The sequence below is a fragment of the Panthera tigris genome, chromosome A3 (genome assembly GCF_018350195.1).
Source record: "Panthera tigris isolate Pti1 chromosome A3, P.tigris_Pti1_mat1.1, whole genome shotgun sequence".
Classification (NCBI taxonomy): domain Eukaryota; kingdom Metazoa; phylum Chordata; class Mammalia; order Carnivora; family Felidae; genus Panthera; species Panthera tigris.
In genome coordinates, this window is record NC_056662.1 from 86,721,969 (window position 1) to 86,742,191 (window position 20,223).

A 20,223-nucleotide genomic window follows, 5' to 3' on the forward strand; every position below is an offset into this window, starting at 1 on the left:
AAAGCTCTACTCTCCAAATTTTAAAAGTTTTTCATCTGAATCAGTAAAATATTTTCAGCATCTTTTTAGTAAATGCATACTTATTTATAAATTATGTGCATATGATCATGGATGATGACAAATCAACCCAAATTTTCTCTCTTGGGAAGAACGAGTGCCCACTTCTGAGGGTAGACAACCCACAGGGTCCCTGGGAATGCTTATTGCACCTGATGACAATTGGCCCTTGTTTCAGTTCCCCATGAGGGACCCCTTAAATCCTGGCCACAAGTCCTGTCTTGGAAGTCCTCCTTTCTTCTTTTTGCCTTATCACCTAGGGTCACCTGAGTGCATGTCTTCCCAGGACCTGAAGGCACTCCTTGAAACACCATCAGATAAAGAAACACTTCCTAATGCTAAGAGCCACCCAGAGGTGGAGTATGCTGTCTTCTCAGGATGCACGTATTGTCTAATCACTGAGCTTGCTTCTGCTCAGGTGGCATAGCTTCCTGGAAATTTGGCATTTCCTGGAAATTTGGACTAATGTTTCTCAAGGAGTGCCATCTGCATCAGAATTAGCTGTGAGTGTGAGGGTGCATTTGGGGAGGGGTTGTTAGAACTGCAGATCTCAGGGCACCTGGGCGGCTCAGTCAGTTAAGCATCTGACTTCGGCTCAGGTCATGATCTCACGGTCTGTGGGTTTGAGCCCCATGTCGGGCTCTGTGCTGACGGCTCAGAGCCTGGAGCCTGCTTTAGATTCTGTGTCTCCCTCTCTCTCTCCCCCTCCCCTGTACATGCTCTCTTTCTCTCTCAAAAATAAACATTAAAAAAAAAAAAAAAAGAAATGCAGATCTCTGGACCTTTCCCAGACCTCTTGCATCAGCATATCTTGGGGAAGGATCTAGGAATCAGTGTGGTGTCCTTCCCCACTCTAAGAGTCCATGGTTCAACTTCTAATGCTGTTTATGAACTGGGACTAGCTGGAAGCCCTTGGGCATTTTAGCTACCTTTTGGGCCTCTGTTTCATCATCTTTAAAACAGAAGTTAAGCTATAGTGTCTCCTAGCTCTGGAGCTCCATGCCTTTCTTTTCTTTTTAAAATGTTTTAATTAGGTGGCACCTGGGTGGCTCAGTCAGTTAAGCGGCCGACTTCAGCTCAGGTCATGATCTCGCGGTCCGTGAATTCGAGCCCCGCGTCGGGCTCTGTGCTGACAGCTCAGAGCCTGGAGCCTGCTTCGGATTCTGTGTCTCCCTCTCTCTTTGCCCCTCCCCCACGTGTGCTCTGTCTCTCTCTATCAAAAATAAATAAAATGTAAAAAAAAAAAAATAAAATGTTTTAATTAAAATTTTAGATTTTAAAAATTGAGATCAAATTGATATATACTTGTAGTAGTCTTAGGTATGCAATATAATGATTTGACATATGTTGACATATGTATCTTGTGAGATGATAATCATAATAAGTTCAGTTAATGTCTATCACCACACATAGTTGCAAATTTTTCTTTCTTGTGAGGAGAGCTTTTAGGATCTACTCTCTTAGCAACTTTCAAATACACACTACAGATTGTTAACTATAGTCACCGTACGGTACATGACATCCCTAGGACCGTGCCTCTGTTTTCGACCTTGTCTTAGTCGCTTGTAACTGGGAACAAGTGAGCATGTTTAAAAAAAAGTTTGTTGCAGTGACATGAAATATAGTAAGTGCTCAGTAAATTTTTGTTGATTGATAGCTTAGTTTAGGGTTGGTCAAAGGAGACCATTCAAAGCAGGAGGAAAGCCACATGTTAAAAGCCCAGAGCTTCCCAAACCTTGGCTCACTTCAAACTTAACATGAAAGCCGCTATTTAAGTTGTGCTTCTGAAGTGGGCTGGAGGGAGGGGCTGTGACTTGCCATCGCAGGACTGCTACAGGCCTGTTGCCTGAAAGAGGTTTTCCCTGTGTGGCTTTATCAAAGGCCACAGGCCAGCAGCTAGATACACAGAGCTGTTCCTGTGTGGGCACAGAGACTCCTTGTCAGGCTGCCCCTCAGAGGAGCCACAGGGCTGCTTTCCATCCCCTCTGTAGAGAGGAAGATGAAGGAAGAGAAAGGGGCCTGTGGCATTTGTCCAGGTCCCAACAGCAGCAGGCAAGACAGGCGATATTCATGGTCACACCTAAGGATGTGGAAGCTGGTGGCTTTGGATGCAGTGTTTCCATCAACTTTGTATTTAAGACAACACTTAGAAAAGAGGAGAGTTGCATTTTTGAGTCAGGGTCATTGGATGTTGCTGGAAATCTGAGGGAGGCTCTGGTCCACGGGGACCTACATGACTCTTGTCAGCTAGATAAAGGCAGACGTTCAGTGGGCCAGATTGCCTGGTTGGGGACCTGGGCTCTCTTATCAGTCTTCCCTCCTTTACTGGAGAGTCTGGTTCTTTTTTTTTTTTAATGTTTTTATTTATTTTGAGACAGAGAGAGACAGAGCATGAGCAGGAGAGGGTCAGAGAGAGAGGGAGACACAGAATCTGAAGCAGGCTCCAGGCTCTGAGCTGTCAACACAGAGCCCGACACAGGGCTTGAACTCATGGACTGTGAGATCATGACCTGAGCTGAAGTTGGACGCTCATCTGACTGAGCCACCCAGGCGCCCCTTGGAGAGTCTGTTTTTAAGAACATCTGGGTGAGCTGTCTCTGCTGATGGCTGTCCCCACGCTTATGGCCTTGGTGAGGACCCCAGTGGAGTGACTCAGTGACTCTCATCCCTTGCTGTCAGCCTCAGACAAGCCAGTCTCAAGAGTCCTCAGGTGCCCTTCTCACCTGGGCCACTTCTTTGTTCTTTCCTGAGTCCCCTGCCTATAGAGATAAACTCCTAAGATTCACCAGAGAGGTGAGGACTGGATGACACCCTATGTCTCTTCCAAACATGTTTCCCCAGGGAAGAGGATTTGCATTAACTAAGCACCCACTATATGTGAGGCACCCCTTATGCGATTTATACTCACACTCTCCAAAGTGGGGTGTGAGATACCTAAGGATGACCCATTGGGAAGCAGGAAGAACATACTAGAACATACTAGAACTATTTATATTGATTTCTAATCTAAAAAATAAGAAAGAAATTAAGAACACTTGTATTTAATGGCAACTAGCACCTTTGTGCCTGGCACATGAGACATCTTGAGGGTAGAAGGGAGGTTATGGCCACTCAGAAGGCAGACAGTGGCATTCCTCAGGTTTTCATTTGTTCATTTTTAGCATACTGAGACAAACTGCAATGCACACGAATGTATCTTGGGATTTAAAAATAATCCTCACAAGTGGCACACTTGGAGGTGAACCATGTTGACCTAACCCCTACTCATCTTTAGGGGGTAAGAGAGGTGTGTAAAGGGAGTAATCAGTTTCACATTGGTACAGGCTCCCTTAAAGGGCTGACGAGAAGGATGGAGAGAAGACCAAGGTGGGTGGTGAGACCACTTTTGCCTGAGACGGTCAGGTTTTCACAGAAGAGGAAACGTTTCAGATGGCTCTAAAACGTGTTCTTAGCTCTTAAATTTGGCTGCCCATCAGAATCATCCAGAGAGGTTAAAAGAAAAAAAAAAAAAAAAGCTGGTTCCTGGACTCCTCCCCAGACCTGTCAAGTCAGTGTCTCAGTGGGGAGAACAGAATCTACCTATGTTTGTCCCACCAGGTTTCTGTAGCCATATAGAGATCCTGGAAATGCTATTGGGGGGCAGGGCTAGGTGCTGGGCCCAGCCCCAGGGGCCTCCAATTCCATGTAGGTACAGGCTGCCCTCTGCAATCCTCTTCCATGGGGCTGGGTTTGGGGCCTTCTGAATGGAAGGCCAGGGCCCTGCCTGCTACTCTGAGCACCTAGCTGGGTTCGGAGACCAAGGTCCCATGGCCAGGGGAGGAGCCTCCTAGTGACATGATCTATGCTGCCCGGGCTCATTTACTGCCATCTGCCCTTGTACTGTGCTTACAGAAAAGATTTCTTTGTCAAAACACACAACAGTGAGCCTGGTTTGGCCCCAGGCTTCTGTGTCATAACTCTTTTTTATTGGAGCAAAAAGAAGTAGCACATTATTGTTCTTCTGCTCCACGTTTTCTCATGGATCAAGAAAGCAACAAGCACTCTGTGCGAAGAGAAAAGCCTGCTTTGTTGTCTGAGGACAGGGAGGTGAGAGAGACGAGGAGGCCTTTCACAGGCCGTAAAAGAGACATACCACACAAAACAGGCTTGAGGCGCATGGGCGGAGGGCTTGGGAATGGGTGGGAAGAAATCATTTGCACCTATTCACTGGCTCATCAGGGTTTCACACGTTTCACTAGTAAAAGTGACCTGGGCACGCCTGTGTCAAGGTTCTTTGGCAGAGCCTTGCTGCGAGGAGGGTCATTCTGGGACAGCTTTATGCAATGACGATGCTTCTGAGAAATGGAGTGAGTTGATAAAGTTGTTGAGGCCACTTCAGTGTTTTAAGAAACCTCGGGGCTAATGATATGACAATTAGTAGTGTGCTTTCCATGTGTCATCTCTTCCCTGTGACCTGCGAGGGGACAAGGTGGCTGTTGTCATCCTCAGTTACAGAGGAGGCAACCAAGGCTCCGAGAGCCTGAATTCCCTTTCTTCAGCTCACATAGCAGAGTCAAGTTCAGTTCCTGATGTGTGTGTTTTCACTGATGTGTGACTTCAGTGATGTCAGAAACCGTTCAGTAATTTAAGTATTTCCCTACGTTGTTCGCTTCACAAATTTGAATTTTTACACATTGGATTTTCCTTAAGAGAGCATGAAGTTTAAATAAGTAAATAAATACAAATTAAAATTAAAAAAAAAAAGAGAGAGCATGAAGTCGACTCCACTAAGTTAGCACAGTCCACTAAGATGGGTACGTGACTCTGAGAAGCATTCCTTTTAACATAATTCAAATTTCGACAGCACGGAAATGAATAAACAAGTAGAAATTCCCCTGTACCTACGTCTCTTCTTTCTCTACCTCCGGATAAATGTTCTTTCTAGAACAGCGATTCTTAAATTTTAGTGAGCACCATCACCTGGAAGGCTTGTGAAGCAGACTGCTGGGCCTTAGCTGTAGAGGTTCTGATTCAGCTGGTCTGGGGCAGGGCCTGAGAATGTGTGTTCCTAGTAAACTTCTTAATGATGCTGATGCTGCTGGTACAGGGACCTCGCTTTAAGAATCACTGTTTGATAGTGTTTTTATTTTTCCTCTGTATCTCACTATAGCTCTGCATGTTTACAAACACAGATTTTTAAAAATGGACCCATGCTTTACTTAGAATTTCGAAATGTGTTTGTTTTCATTTAACAAAATATCCCAGACATCATTCCAAGTCTGTAGGTTAGGATCTACATCATTCTTTTTAATGGCTGCATAGAATTCGATTGTATGTCTGTACCATTATTTATTTAACTAGTCTCTATTACTGAATGTTCAGATTGTTTCCATTTTCCCCCTACTATAAACAACACTACAGATCTTTTCATATATATTTACACTTTTGTGCTAACAATCATGAAGGATAAATTCACAAAAGTGGAATCGATGGTTGACAGAGATTACATGTCTTCAGATGATATACAGCTGTCAGGTTATTCCCTCCTCCCATAAAGTTTGTTCCACATTATATTCCTACCAATAGAATTTGAAGAATCTTTCACCAACATCAAATGTTAAGAATAATTTTTATCTTTGCTTATTTATAGGTGAAAAATGCTAGACTGTTTTAATTTGCATGTCTGTACGAGTAAAGTTAGGCGTATGTTATCGGCCAGTTGTATTTCTTTTTCTGTAGCATGCCTACTTATATCCTTTGCCTGTTTTTTCGGGAAAAGGAATTCAGAATGGCAGAAAAAATGTATGGCAATTTCTTCACTCTGCTGGGCATAGCTTGGGCTCCTGACACCTTGCAGAAACATTTGGAGGTGCCACAGAAGAGAAACAGGAAACAACTCAACACCAAAAAACCCCTCAAATAATCTGATGGAAAAATATAGAGGACCTGAGTGGCCATTTTGCCAAAGAAGACATACAGATGGCAAATGGACACATGAAAAGATGCTCAACATAACTCATCGTTAGGGAAATGCACATCAAAACCACGGTGAGATATCATCTTACACCTGTCAGAACAAAATAGCTAGAATAAAAAAGATAAGAAATAAGCACTGGCGAGGCTGTGGAGAAGAAAGAACTCTTCTTCATTGCTGGTGGGAATGCAAATAGGTATAGTCACTGTGGCAAACAGTATGGAGGTTCCTCAAAAAATTAAAAATAGAAATACTATATGATCCAGTAATTATACTACTGGATATTTACTTAAAGAAGACAAAAATACTAATTCGAAAAGATACATGCACCCCTAGGTATGGAAGCAACCCACGTGCATATGTAGATGAATGGATAAAGAAGATGTGGTACACACACACACACACACACACACACACACACACACACAGTCTGGAAAAGCAAAATGAATAAAGCTTGTTTAGGCTAGAGAACAGAAGCCTGAAAGGGGCAGTGGAAAGGAGAAAAGCCTTAACTTTCTGAGTGCTGAGTCTTTCAAGAAGGGTGGCTGATGAGTACTTTCTTCCAGAGCGTAGACCAACTTGAATTGCCATAGGTGGGCTTTATTCAGTTTAAGGAAGTTCTTTCTCATTATAAGTATCAGTTCTAGTCTACATTTCTATTCTTCGAGACATTTCAACTCAATTGGAGACAACTTTGATGCTGTTCTCCTATACCTCAAATCATGGAGCATGATCTTCCAGGTACCTCTGTGTTCCTTTTTTTTTTTTTTTTAAAGCTAGAAAAATTTAAAACACAGTGGTCAGGTCAATCTGGTTTCATTCAATTAAAAGCTTGGGGGCTCTTTCTACTGTAGTGTTAGGAAGTCCTCTTCAGCAGCATGTGGCCTCATACTTTTTAGGAATCATTATGGAGCTACGTCCTCTGCCTGGATGTTGACTCTGGCACCAGAGTTAATATGACAGCAGCCCAGCCCAGCAGCTGAGAGGTCCCCTCTCTCCACAGGACCTGAGCAAGTAAGTGTTCTGCATTCAGTGAGTTTCCACTGATGGCATATAACCCGAATATCGACCCTCCTTCTATGTGTCCTCTCCCTGCTTCATTGCAACAGTCTTGACTCCGATCTCATAACTGGGCTCTTTATCCTGTTTCTCAGAAAGCATCCTCTTGTACCCAAAGCATGAGTGAACAATGCAGTAAGAGAAAGGTACTGTTAAGGCCCCAGGAGCCTTTGACTTCCCTCTCCTATGAACAGAATTAGAGTCCAAGGTAGGGGTACTTGGGTGGCTCAGTCGGTTGAGCCTCTGACTTCTGCTCAGGTCATGATCTCATGGTTCATGAGTTCGAGCCCCACGTCGGGGTCTGTGCTGATAGCTCAGAGCCTGGAGCCTGCTTCAGATTCTATGTCTCTCTCTCTCTCTGCCCCTCCCCAGCTTGCTCTGTGTCTCTCCCTCAAAAAATAAAAAACGAACAAACAAACAAAAAAGAATTAGAGTCCAAGGTAGAAAGCCAAGTCTTTGTCAACTCCTTCCAACTCCTCACCCCCATATTCCCCTTGTGACTAGATCTTACCAAATCTCTAAGATCTCTGATCCACTTTTCCATCTTTATTATCTCTGGTTTAGTCTACATCCTTCTTCCTTTCCTGAATGAATGCATTGGTCTCCTGGCTTTCTTCAGTCACATCCCCTTCCCATCAATTTAATTATATATTCATTAATTCATTCATTCGTTCGTTCGTTCGTTCGTTCGTTCGATATTCCATGAGAATTGACTTGTCTCTGTGCCAAACACATTCAATAAATGCCACAAGGCTGTGAGTTATTAATTACAAAGAAGACATCCAGGCAATCCACCCTCTTGGTTCAAAGGAGTTGGGGGACTTTCCGGGGTGGGGTCCCAGAGGCAGATGAACTTGAGCTGGGTCTTGAAGTGTGTGTAGGTAATGTGGAAAATTCCATGAGTCATCCACCTACCGGTTACTCCCCATTCTTTCTTGCTGCACTGGTGTTATTTGTTCACCTTTATGCTCAGGGAGGCTGCTTCTGACTTCATTTAGGTTACTTTTAGTTGGATCTTCAGTTACTAGGAACTCAAAGTGTTATGCAGGTGGGATGTAGCCCAGTGCAGGTGGCATGGCTATTGCCTGGCTTGTAGTAATGGGGTCACAGTAGGTGTCATTTGTTTCTCTGATTTCCCCAAGGTCAAGCCTGTAGACTCCAGGGTGTATTGTTGAATACTGAAGTGGCCTGTCCTGAGGGAGAAGATGAAGATCAGGGGCTGGCACAGGGGTCAGGAAGCCTCCCTTTCATTTTCATCTTAGGCAAGAGAGTGTCCAGCACATCCAGAAATCATGAGCACCCAAGCTGGGAGGGCATCTTGGCCATTATTTAGGTCAGAGGTCAGGCAGGTGATGTAAATGAATGAAGCCAACCTGTGTTTGCGTATGAAACATGTAGGATAGTCTTTATTTCATGAAGAAAGTTGCTCTCTATAATTTTTCCTGATGTAGATGGACCTCTTGGTTGACCATTCATTTTCTTATGGGAATGGAAAAAGAAAAAAAGAAACAGTTCTCTATTGAAAAATAAACCACCTAATACAGCCTCTAGGCTGTGGGGACAATAGGCTGTACTAGGAATGTTGTGACCTGGAAAGGGGATGACTATAGGTGGCACCAAGTGGTTGTTGCCAAATGGGAATCTTGGAGCAGGATGATAGGTCTTCTGACTTCTCAAGAGAAGCCTGAAATATGATTTTTAAAAATATATGTATGTATATATATTTTAATGTTTATTTATTTTTGAGAGAGAGAGAGAGAGAGAGCAAGTGAGTGAGCCCGAGTAGGGGAGGGGCAGAGAGGAAGGGAGACAAAGAATCTGAAGCAGACTCCAGGCTCTGAGCTGTCAGCACTGACTTTGACCTCAGGGCTTGAACCCATGGACCACGAGATCATAACCTGGGCTGAAGTCGAACGCTTAACTGCTTAACTGACTGAGCCACCCATGTGTCCTGAAAAAAATTTTTTAATGTTTATTTTTTGAAGGAGAGAGAGACATATCATGAGTAGGGGAGGGGCAGAGAGAGAGCTGGAGACACAAAATCTGAAGCAGGCTCCAGGTTCTGAGCTGTTAGCACAGAGCCTGATACGGGGCTTGAACTCATAAATTGTGAGATTGAGATCATGACCTGAGTCGAAGTCAGATGCTTAACCGATTGAGCCACCCAGGTGCCCCTGGTTAAAAATATTTTAAAAATATATCCCTTAATACAAATCAAAACCACACTGAGATATCACCTCATGCTGGTCAGAGTGGCTAAAATGAACAAATCAGGAGACTATAGATGCTGGAGAGGATGTGGAGAAACGGGAACCCTCTTGCACTGTTGGTGGGAATGCAAACTGGTGCAGCCGCTCTGGAAACCAGTGTGGAGGTTCCTCAAAAAATTAAAAATAGATCTACCCTATGACCCAGCAATAGCACTGATAGGAATTTACCCAAGGGATACAGGAGTGCTGATGCATAGGGGCACTTGTACCCCAGTGTTTATAGCAGCACTTTTAACAATAGCCAAATTATGGAAAGAGCCTAAATGTCCATCAACTGACGAATGGATAAAGAAGTTGTGGTTTATATATGCAATGGAATACTACTTGGCAATGAGAAAGAATGAAATCTAACCTTTTGTAGCGACGTGGATGGAACTGGAGAGTGTTATGCTAAGTGAAATAAGCCATACAGAGAAAGAAAGACAGATACCATATGTTTTCACTCTTATGTGGATCCTGAGAAACTCAACAGAAGACCAGGAGGAAGGAGAAGGGGGGGATTTACAGAGAGGGAAGGAGGCAAACCATAAGAGACTCTTAAAAACTGAGAACAAACTGAGGGTTGATGGGGGTGGGAGGGAGGGGAGGATGGGTGATGGGCATCAAAGAGGGCACCTGTTGGGATGAGCACTGGGTGTTGTATGGAAACCAATTTGACAATAAATTTCATATTAAAAAAATAGAAAATAAAAAATAAAAACCTGGGCTAAAGATGTTTAAAAAATGTATATCCCTTTGCTTCCTGAGCGTGTGCATTATAGGGACACACATCTGGAAGCAAAGCCTAGAGCTAGAGGCATTTGGGGTTAGGAGTGCAGAGCAGGGGGTGGAGATGCAGGGAGATGGAACCGGGAGCATGGGCTTCTGAAGGACAGAAGCTGAATCCTGGTCTAAGTGCGAAACAGGAAAATGAGATAAAAAAGCACACCAAAGAAAATGTAGAGACGCACAAAGAAGAAAATGAAAATCACAGTCCTGCTATGCAGAAATTAGGAAAGTGAAATTAAGAAAACAATCCCATTTACGATTTCACCAAAACCAATAAAATACCTAGGAATGAACTGCAGAAAAATCACCAATTTTTAATATTTTTCCTTACAGTCTTTTCTTTTTCTCCTACAGCCTTCTTTCCTGATGCGAGATTAGGATAATTTCCCCCCTTATCATTACAATCTCTCTGCAAACTTATTTTTGAATGGCGGTATCTCAGTCTGGTGCCAGGGTAATGGCTCACAGAGCCTTACATATTCAAATTCTGTCAGAATAAAACTCCTTTCTGAGTCCTGGCTGGTTGTTCTGTTCACTCACTGAAATGTCACCTGTCATGCTACAGTGGTAGGATGCCTGCATCCCATGCTGGGGCAGGGGTTGGAATGTAGGAAAGAATAAAAACTGGCAGAGAGAGCAATCTAGGAGGGAGAGGAGGAAGGCTAAGTCAGTCACTGCAGATCTTTAAGTGAAACTCAAGTCAAAATTAAATCATGCCCCGAGTGTGAATCCTTTTAGGAAAGTTTAATTAAACAAACTGCGTGGGTGTAAACCACACATGCTCCTGGGCTCCTTAGGGGCTCTAGGAGTTGGTAGGAAGCTTCTACATTTGCGTCCTGCTAATGTTACTCTCTGATGGCAGAGCTAGGAGTGGAAGAAAGGCTACAGGCAAATCCATGTCCAGTCCTGGAAGGACGACTTCAAGTGCTGGCTGAGTAGCAATTTCTAACAGTCAGCCTTGCGAGGCCCCCCAGCTGTCTCCTCTTGGGCAGGTGCCCCTGGGGCAGGCTGGAGGGGGTGAGTGAGGAGGGCCTTCCAGAGTCCCTCAGGAATGAGGTTGTCACATGGCCTCTGAGTCTCATCTTTGTGTCTGTCACCTCTCACTGCCCTCTGGTTTAGGGGTGGGGGGCCCTGGCAGACACACTATACCTGCTTTGTGACTACGTGCATCTCCCTGAGGGTGTGTTCCCTGTGCCTTGTGCAATGGCTGCTGAGTGGCAGGGCACAGGTCTGAGTACATTTCCCAGGCAGCTGGCATGATGAAACCTGGCTGGCCCAGCTCCCCTGTGAACACTTGGCTCCCCTCATCTCCACTGTGTTCCCTGAACAGACACTTGACATGGTAGTGGGAACTGGTTTCAAAGAGCATTCACAACACCCTGTGTTGAGTGAGATTCTGCTTTGTGTGTATGTAACACGATTCCCAGGGATCAATGAAGGTGAAACCAACAAAACAAACAGATGTGTAATGCAGATTGTTTGTATTGCTAATAATAATTAATACAATAGCTGTTTACTGAGCATTTGCTATGTGCCAGTCCTTGGGCTAAGAGCTTTTATGCATTAGCTTTTATATATATGTGTGTGTGTGTGTGTGTGTGTGTGTGTGTGTGTGTGTGTGTATATATGTAAATTTTTTTTCTTTAATATTTATTTATTTTTGAGACAGGGACAGAGCATGAGCAGGGGAGGGGCAGAGAGAGAGAAGGAGACACAGAATCTGAAGCAGGCTGCAGGCTCTGAGCAAGCTGTCAGCATAGAGCCTGATGCGGGGCTTGAACCCACAAACTGTGGGATCATGATCTGAGCCAAAGTTGGATGCTCAACTGACTGAGCCACCCAGGTGCCCCTGCATTAGCTTATATATTTAAGCCTCACAAAACCTATTTGAGTTAGGTACAATTAATACCCTCTCTCTCTGTTGTTTGGACACCAAGTCATATTTGCTTTGAATTTGAAATGAATAGCTTTCTGAGCTCTGGAAGTATTCTAATTCACTAAAGGAGAAAAAGGAAGACTTTCCCAAGCAAGACAGGAAGCCCAGTATTGGCAGATTTGAGGATTTGCGGAAGTCATACTGTGGCCCATTTAACACACACAAAAAACCAGCCAAAAATTTTTTTGCATGTAATTGACTTAGATGATGCCATTTTTTTCTGAGAACAAAATTTGGAAGACAGCTTGTACTTGGCTGGAAGCTTTGTCCAAAATGTACACAGATAATCAATGGCAATGTGGCTGTTGATTCTCGGAACAGCAGAAAGAAAACCTGATTCAGAATGGAATAACTGCTAAAGCTTTGAGGTCATTACAGTTTGCAAACCCAGGAAAGCAAACTGAATTTGCTCCAGAAACTGGAGAACGAGAAAAAAAGAAGGTTCACAAAAAAGGCAACCACTGGTTCTCACAGGTAAGTGATAGCAGTAAAGAATCAGGTCTGTGATAGCCTGGGTCTCCTGACTCTCAGTGCAATGGACTCTCTGACTGCCTTGATGAAGACTATTTAGGACGTTTCTATACTTGTCCTGCCTGTGGTTCCACCAAATGTGAAGCTGAATGCCACTGGGACCACAAGTAACTGAATGAGCAAGTTGAAATAGGAGGAGAAATCATTCATAATAAACATGCTGGATAATTTGTGGTACCAAATTATGGAATCTTTAAAGGTCCTTTCTGTATTTCTAAAACTCTGTCATTCTAAGATACATTTTATTTTTTACTTTTCCTTATATTTTTTAAATGTTTTACTTATTTTTGAGAGAGTGTTTTATTTATTTTTGAGGAGCAGAGAGAGAGGGAGACACAGAATCCGAAGCAGGCTCCAGGCTCTGAGCTGTCAGCACAGAGCCCCTGGTGGAGTTTGAACTCACGAACCGTGAGATCATGACCTGAGCTGAAGTTGGATGCTTGACCAACTGAGCCACCCGGGCACCCCCAAGATACATTTTAAAGTTGATTGCTAAATGATGGAAATTTGAAAACCATCTCAACATGCACTCAGTGTGTGCTAATTTTGCATTTAGGGTGCTTTAAGATTCATTATTTGGATGTATATTTAATCGTGCCATTACTCAGCAGTCAGCTTCAAGCCTGTTTGGGTCAATGTCAAGTAGGTAAAGGCAGTTCTCGATTAGCACAATTCAAATTTCTGTTACCAGCGTATATACTATGAGTAGTCACGTGAACTACAAACATCCCTGCTAGCTATTAGGTCTGCAAGTCATTATGTAAGAGATGTGCTTCATGACCTGTGACCAATCACAGTACTTCTCTCAAACTTTGCTAGTGATTGGTTACTGCATATTTGTCATTCAGTTCACTCAAAGACAGCAAAGCATTCGTTGTGTTGTATCCTTGGCACCCATGTGACATTTTACAAAAGTGGATCATCAAAAGAACTGGCCAACAAAGGTGAAAGTGCAGTGAAGAAATGAAAAGTGATAATGTGAGACATGAGATTCGAACGTAAATGGAGTTGTAGAAAAAATCACTGAGTTTCAAAGACAGTAATAGCTAATTTCAGTTTCAAGGGTAAATTTCTTGAACAGTTCTGCCTGTATTTGTTCTTTATGCCTATTTATGAGACCAGACTTTTAGTGAGCATGCAAAATGCTAAAAGAGAAGTAGATCTAATTTAGAGTACTCTGTAATAAAAGCTGAGTTTTGGGAAAATTAAAAAAAAAAAAAGACAGGAAACCCAGAACCAATTAGGAAAAAAGCAGACAATGGGGGTGCCTGGGTGGCTAAGTTGGTTGGGCCACTTACTTCAGCTCTGGTCATGATCTTCATGGTTTGTGAGTTTGAATCCTGCTTTGGGCTTTGTGCTGACAGCTTGGAGCCTGGAGCCCGTTTTGGATTCTGTGCCACCCTCTCTCTTTGCCCCTCCCCTACTCACATTCTGTCTCTCTTTCCTTCAAAAATAAACAAACATTAAAAAAAAAGAAAAAATCAGACAAAATTGACTACATATATAACATTTTTTAAAAGATGGCAAAAGACACCATAAAGTCGAAAGACAACACATATTTTGAGAAAGTATTTATAAGACAAATGACAGGAAAATAGTTAATATCACACAAAAAGATTCTACAAGTTATAAGGAAAAAAACTCAGGCCAATTAAAAATGAATAAAAATTTGAATACTAATTCAGAGAAGAGGAAATCCAAATGACCAATAATCACATGACAAGATACTCAATCTTATTATCAGGAAAATGCAAATTAAAACATCATTGGTATACTTTTTCATGTATCAGACCAGTAAAAGTGAAAAAAGTTTTTATATATGGGGTTGATAAGAATGCAGAAAACAAGCACTCTCTTTATGACAGAAGTGTGGATTATTATATATTTTTTGGAAACTGTCCTGGCAATATCTATTAAACAATTATGTTAAAATAAACACTACAGGAGACATTGTTAGTTGCCTACTCAGTATCCATAGCTTTTTTCTTCCTTTCCAATAGAATCCTAATTTTGTTTATGTTAGCAAGATAATGAATTGTAAGTGATTTAAACCATCATGAGAATACTGTTCTTTTCCAGTTGCTCAATTTCCCAGTCTAGCAGTGGTCATATTACCCAATTCTGGTCAAGAAAATGTAAAGGAAAGACTGCTGACAGATCTCTGGGAAGGCCTTTGCTTTGCTTTGCTTATATAAGGTACAATTGTGGGTGTTACTACCTTTCTCCCTTTACCTTTAATACAAACCTGGAGTTGTGGCAGCCATTTTGTAACCACAAGGAGGCAAGTGTGAGGACAAAATGCTAACATGCTAAGGATAGCAGAACAGAAAAATATATGAGAGCTTGAGTTCTTCAACCAATACTCATTACTACTTACCTCCAGGCCTTTGTTATGTGAGAAAAACAAATCCTTGTTTGTTTAAGCCTCTGTTAGTCGGTTTCCATTACTGATCATTGAATATACCTCTAATCAGACACATAGATTCCTTTTGACTTGGCCATTCTATATGTGACTCCATCCTAGAGAAATGAAAGTACAAGTATGTAGAGATTTATGTAGAACTTATGTATAGCATTGTTTTTGGAAGCAAAGAACTGAGAACAAGTGGAATGTCTATTAATAGCTAGATGGCTATATAAAATGTAGTATATCCATATAATAAATTGCTATATAGCTATTAGAAAAAAATGATTTAAAAGGGTGCTTACTGAACTTGATGTTAATGATGAATTATGTAAGAACAGCAAATTGAATGGTTAACATTTATAGTACAATCTATTACTTATAAAAAAGATCTTTCTATATGTGTGTAAATGTTTGTATATGTCTACACAATCATAGGAAAAAGGGATTAAAAAACATCGGCAGGAATGAGAGGAGGAACACATTTGAATGAAAACAAGTCTGGTAGAAGAAAATAATCTGCTTTTAAGATTATCAAACTTTATTCAACTATGAAGAGAAGCATCTAATGTGACATAAATATACATGATATTGGCAATTATGTTTTAAATACGAAGTTGAATAGAAGAAAAAAGTTTTTACACACACAAACAAATTTTATTATATAATTCCTTAAACATTTTTTAAGTTATTTATTTATTTATTTATTTATTTATTTAAAGAGAGAGAATGGGGGAGGGGCAGAGAGAGAGGGCAAAAGAGAATCCCAAGCAGGCTCCACACTCTCAGTACAGAGCCTAATGCGGGACTTGATCCCACGAACCGTGAGATCATGACCTGAGCTGAAACCAAGAGTCGGATGCTCAACTGACTGAGCCACCCAGTTGCCTCTATATAATTGCTTTTTTCAATTGACTATTTTTTTATACTTTTCAAAAGATTTAGAAAAATTCCAGTAAACATACAGTATTATATTTGTTTCAGGTGTACAATATAGTGATTCAACAATTCTTTTTTTTTTTTTAAAGTTTATTTTTGAGAGAGAGAGAGCATGAGTTGGGGAGGGGCAGAGAGAGAGGGACAGAAGATCTGAAGTGGACTCGGCACCGACAGCAGAGAGCCTTATGTGGGGTTTGGACCCATGAACCGCAAGATCATGATCTGAGTGGAAGTTGGATGCTTAACTGACTGAGCCATCCAGGCACCCCTCAACAATTCTATACATTACTCAGTGCTCATCATAAATGTACTCTCTAATCCTCTTCACCTATTTTTGTGATCCTCCCACCTACCTTCCCTCTGGTAACCATCAGTTTGTTGTCTATAGTTAAGAGTCTGTTGGGGTGCCTGGGTGGCTCAGTCAGTTAAGCCTCCGACTTTGGCTCAGGTCATGATCTCACAGTTGGTGGGTTTGAGCCCCACATCGGGCTCTGTGCTGACAGCTCAGAGCCTGGAGCCTGCTTCAGATTCTGTGTCTCCCTCTCTCTCTCTCCCAAAAATAAAATAACATAAAAAAAAAATTAAAAAAAAAAGAGTCTGTTTTTTGGTTTGTCTTTTTCTTCATTTGTTTTGTTTCTTAAATTTCACACGAGTGAAATTATTTGGTGTTTGTCTTTCTCTAAGCATTACACTCTATAGGTCCATCCACATTGTTGCAAATGACAAGATTTCATTCTTTCTTATGGCTGAGTATTATTCCATCGTATATATATATATACCACATCTTCTTTATCCATTCATCTATTGATGAACATTTGGGCTGCTTCCATAGCTTGGCTACTGTAAATAATGCTGCAATAGACACAGGGGCGCATATATCTTTTCAAATTAGTGTTTTTATATTCTTTGGGTAAATACCTAGTAGAACTACTGGATCATATGGTAATTCTACTTTTAATATTTTGAGGAACCTCCATACTGTTTTCCAGAGTGGCTGCACCAGTTTGCATTCCCACCCAATATTGCGTGAGGGTTCCTTTTTCTCTACATCCTTGCCAACATTTGTTGTCCTTGTGTTTTTGATTTTATCCATTCTGACAGGTGTGAGGTGATATCTCATCACGGTATTGATTTGCATTTCCCTGTTGATGAATGATGTTGAGCATCTTTCCACGTGTCTGTTGGCCATCTGGATGTCTTCTTTGGAGAAATGTATGTTCTTGTCTTCTGCCCATTTTTAATTTGGGTTCTGTTTTTTGGATGTTAAGTTGTATAAGCCGAATAGAAGAAAAATTTCAAATTATACATTTTTGTTTTCTCATAGTTTCTTATCCCCCCTTTTTTTGTAGAACATGAATTCCAATTTTATTTTCCCCTGTACCAAGAATTCAAAGATAGGTGGTATTTTCCTTTTAATGATATTAAGGCAGAATTTAGTTTTGAATCCTTTACCTGGTATTTTTTACCCGGTTTAAAAATGTGGTATTCCTAAATAGAGATATAGTATTTGCACAGTTAAAATAAATAATGAGGATAACTATCCCAGGAACACTTGTAGAATTCTGGTACACCAATGTCTTCTTAGTGTTCAGTGCTAGATTTTAAAAACTCTTCACAGTCCTTTATTTACACCATCAGTGTTAATTAAGAAAGACAATTGAGTAATTTTAATTCACTTTCATGATTTAATGACAGGGGCTCATTTATGGAATTCAATTTTCACTTCCTCAAATTAGAATGCACTTCAGTTCATCACTTTCGTTACTAGAAAACTGATTTTTGTATAGGAAAATGAGCCAGGTTATTTCTTGTCAAATACATTTCCCAACACCATTTGTGACAACGTGGATGGGCCCTAAGAGAATTTTTCTAAGTGATCTAAGTCAGACAGAGAAAAAGAAATACTGTATGACAAATACTCACTTCTATATGGAATCTAAACAAGTTGGACTCAGAGCAACGGGAAGAAGTACAATGGTGATTGCAAGGAGCCGGGGGTGGGGTGGGGGAAATGGAGAGATGTTGGTCAAAGGGTACAATCAACCAAGTATAAGAGGAATAAGTTTTAGGGATCCAATGTACAACATGGTGACTATAGTTAACAATACTGTATCATATACCATATACTTGGAAGTTACTGATAGATGAGATCTGCAGTGTTCTCGGTACACACACGAAAATGGTCATTATGTGAGAGGATGGAGGTAGTTACTTTGCAATAAACGTGGTAGTTACTTTGCAATAAACGTATGCATCAAATTATCATACTGTCTACCATAAACTTACATAAGCTATATGTCAATTATATCTTAATACAGCCATGGAAGGAAAAAGAGGGAAAAAAATTCCTGTCACATCCACCTGGGCTGTGACAGAGTTCTTGGTAAACCACTGGTCAGAACGTGTAATATATTTTTGCCTAGAAGGAAGCTTTTCATGATAGATAGGGAACCAGGGAGGGTCACAATGACCTTTTGACTTGTGAGGTGTCTGATTGTGGTAGTCAATACCAAGTCCCTTCATCTAATAACCTGGCCCCGCGGGACCCAGTCGTCCCATATGACATTGCTCCTCTGCCTCAGGAGACATACCTGGGTCCATCAATATATCTGATGCTTTTGTTACACAAAATGTTACTGCATTACCTTCAGTGTCTCTGGCATTAGGTAAATGCTTGGCTATAAAGACAGAGAGGATAGGAGTGCTTGACCTTGTGAAGCTCATGACCTGGGGCACAGGACAACTTGGGGAGGACTTGTCAACAAACATGGCGGCGGTAGGCACAGTAATAGAAGTCTGCATAGCGTGAAGGCTCTGTATGGGGGCTCCTGGAAGGTTTCAGAGAGAATGTGAGGCATAAGCCTTCTGTTCTGGAAGGAACAGAAGCGTGCTAAGAGAGAGGAGCAGAAAAAAGGCATTTTCAGCAAAGAGAACTGCCAAGGCAGAGAGGCATGAAGAGGCCTGGCAGAGCCCGAGACAAGCAAACAGCTTGAGAGTGAAAGCTGCGAACAGCAACTGTGGATGGTGACCTGCAGACAGATTTTGGTGGGGTCACAGAGCGGTTTATAAATTTGGGCCACATTTAGAAATAGAGACATTTTATGAAAAAGTCCAGATTCTCTGCTCCTCTTGAAAAAATGGCAAATCTGGCCACTGTGCAGGATATCCACGAGGAACCGGAGGGGAGGAGTGGCGCCCCCTTCTGAAGAGGTCTGGGCCCTCCAGTTCTTCACAAGGTCCACCTTCCTCTCCAGATTCCTAGACTAGGGCATTCACACTTCCAGTGAGCAGTCCCACTGATTCTGATTACCAGCTTCACTCCTGGAAGCATTTGAATTTTTTGCCTCCCATTAAACATTCTTGGAAATTGAAGAGCAAGGAGAGGGAAAGATCGCAGAGGTGAACTAGTTGTGGGAAGCCATCAACAGCCTTTGGGCTGAAGGGGTGAGGGGAGGAAGTGGTGTAAATGAAGTGTGGTGAGGGCCCAGTCCTGGGTTGTAATTACTGTGGAGCAGGGAGGCAGTGGGGATGAAAAACCTCGGCTCTCCCCCAGGGCCATGCTGGAAGCCACAGGGTTGGGAGGGCCCTGGGCAGCCTGTCCACAGGGGTACAGGGTGTACAGTGGATATGGGAGAGCAAATCACCAGCACACCTTGGCACTTGGGGATAGAGAGAGCTTGGACAGGCCCTCTCCTGAGAGTCATTTGGACTGTGGTCGCTGTGTGGGCCTCCCCCCCCTCCCAAGGATGGTTAAGCTATAGGCTCAAAAGCCAGGAGGTGGGAGCGAAGGGGTTGAGCAGGCCTGAGATGCCCCTCCATCACCAGGAAGCCCTGGGATGCTATAGGATCCATAGCAGGGCACAGGGAGGGCAGAGGCTCAAGTCTGGGCTCATAGACTATTCCAGAAGGGAGCTGTGGGAGGTGAAGTCTTGGAGCACTGGTAACCCATGGACTCTTGGGCAAGAGGTGGTAATTCGAGCACTGGAGGTGGACTGGACCCCAGAGGCTTTTCCAGCACAGGCTCTAGCCCAGCAGGGGACCCCCTGTGCCCTGGCGGTCACCCAGCCTCTGCTTGGCCACTTTGGTGTCAGGGAGTACGCTAGCCCAGGAAGAGGTTCTGGCGATGAAAAAGACCCTGTTGAGCAGAAATCAACCTTTTTGCTGCTGGCCCTGTTCTTTGAGGTCACACTGAGCAACCTTCTATGTCCAAGGGCAGTTTCCTCACTCCTCTGGGTCCTTAACCACTGGGAACTTGACCCTCTGATTATGGCCCCATTTGCCACTGACTCTCTGGAAATTTTCCTCA

General features: G+C 42.5%; 1 pseudogene; it reads left to right on the forward strand.

Moving 5' to 3' along the window:
- The first annotated feature begins 4,379 nt into the window (after nt 1-4,379).
- On the forward strand, nt 4,380-12,742 carry LOC102956281 (annotated as a pseudogene).
- The last annotated feature ends 7,481 nt before the right edge of the window (nt 12,743-20,223 follow it).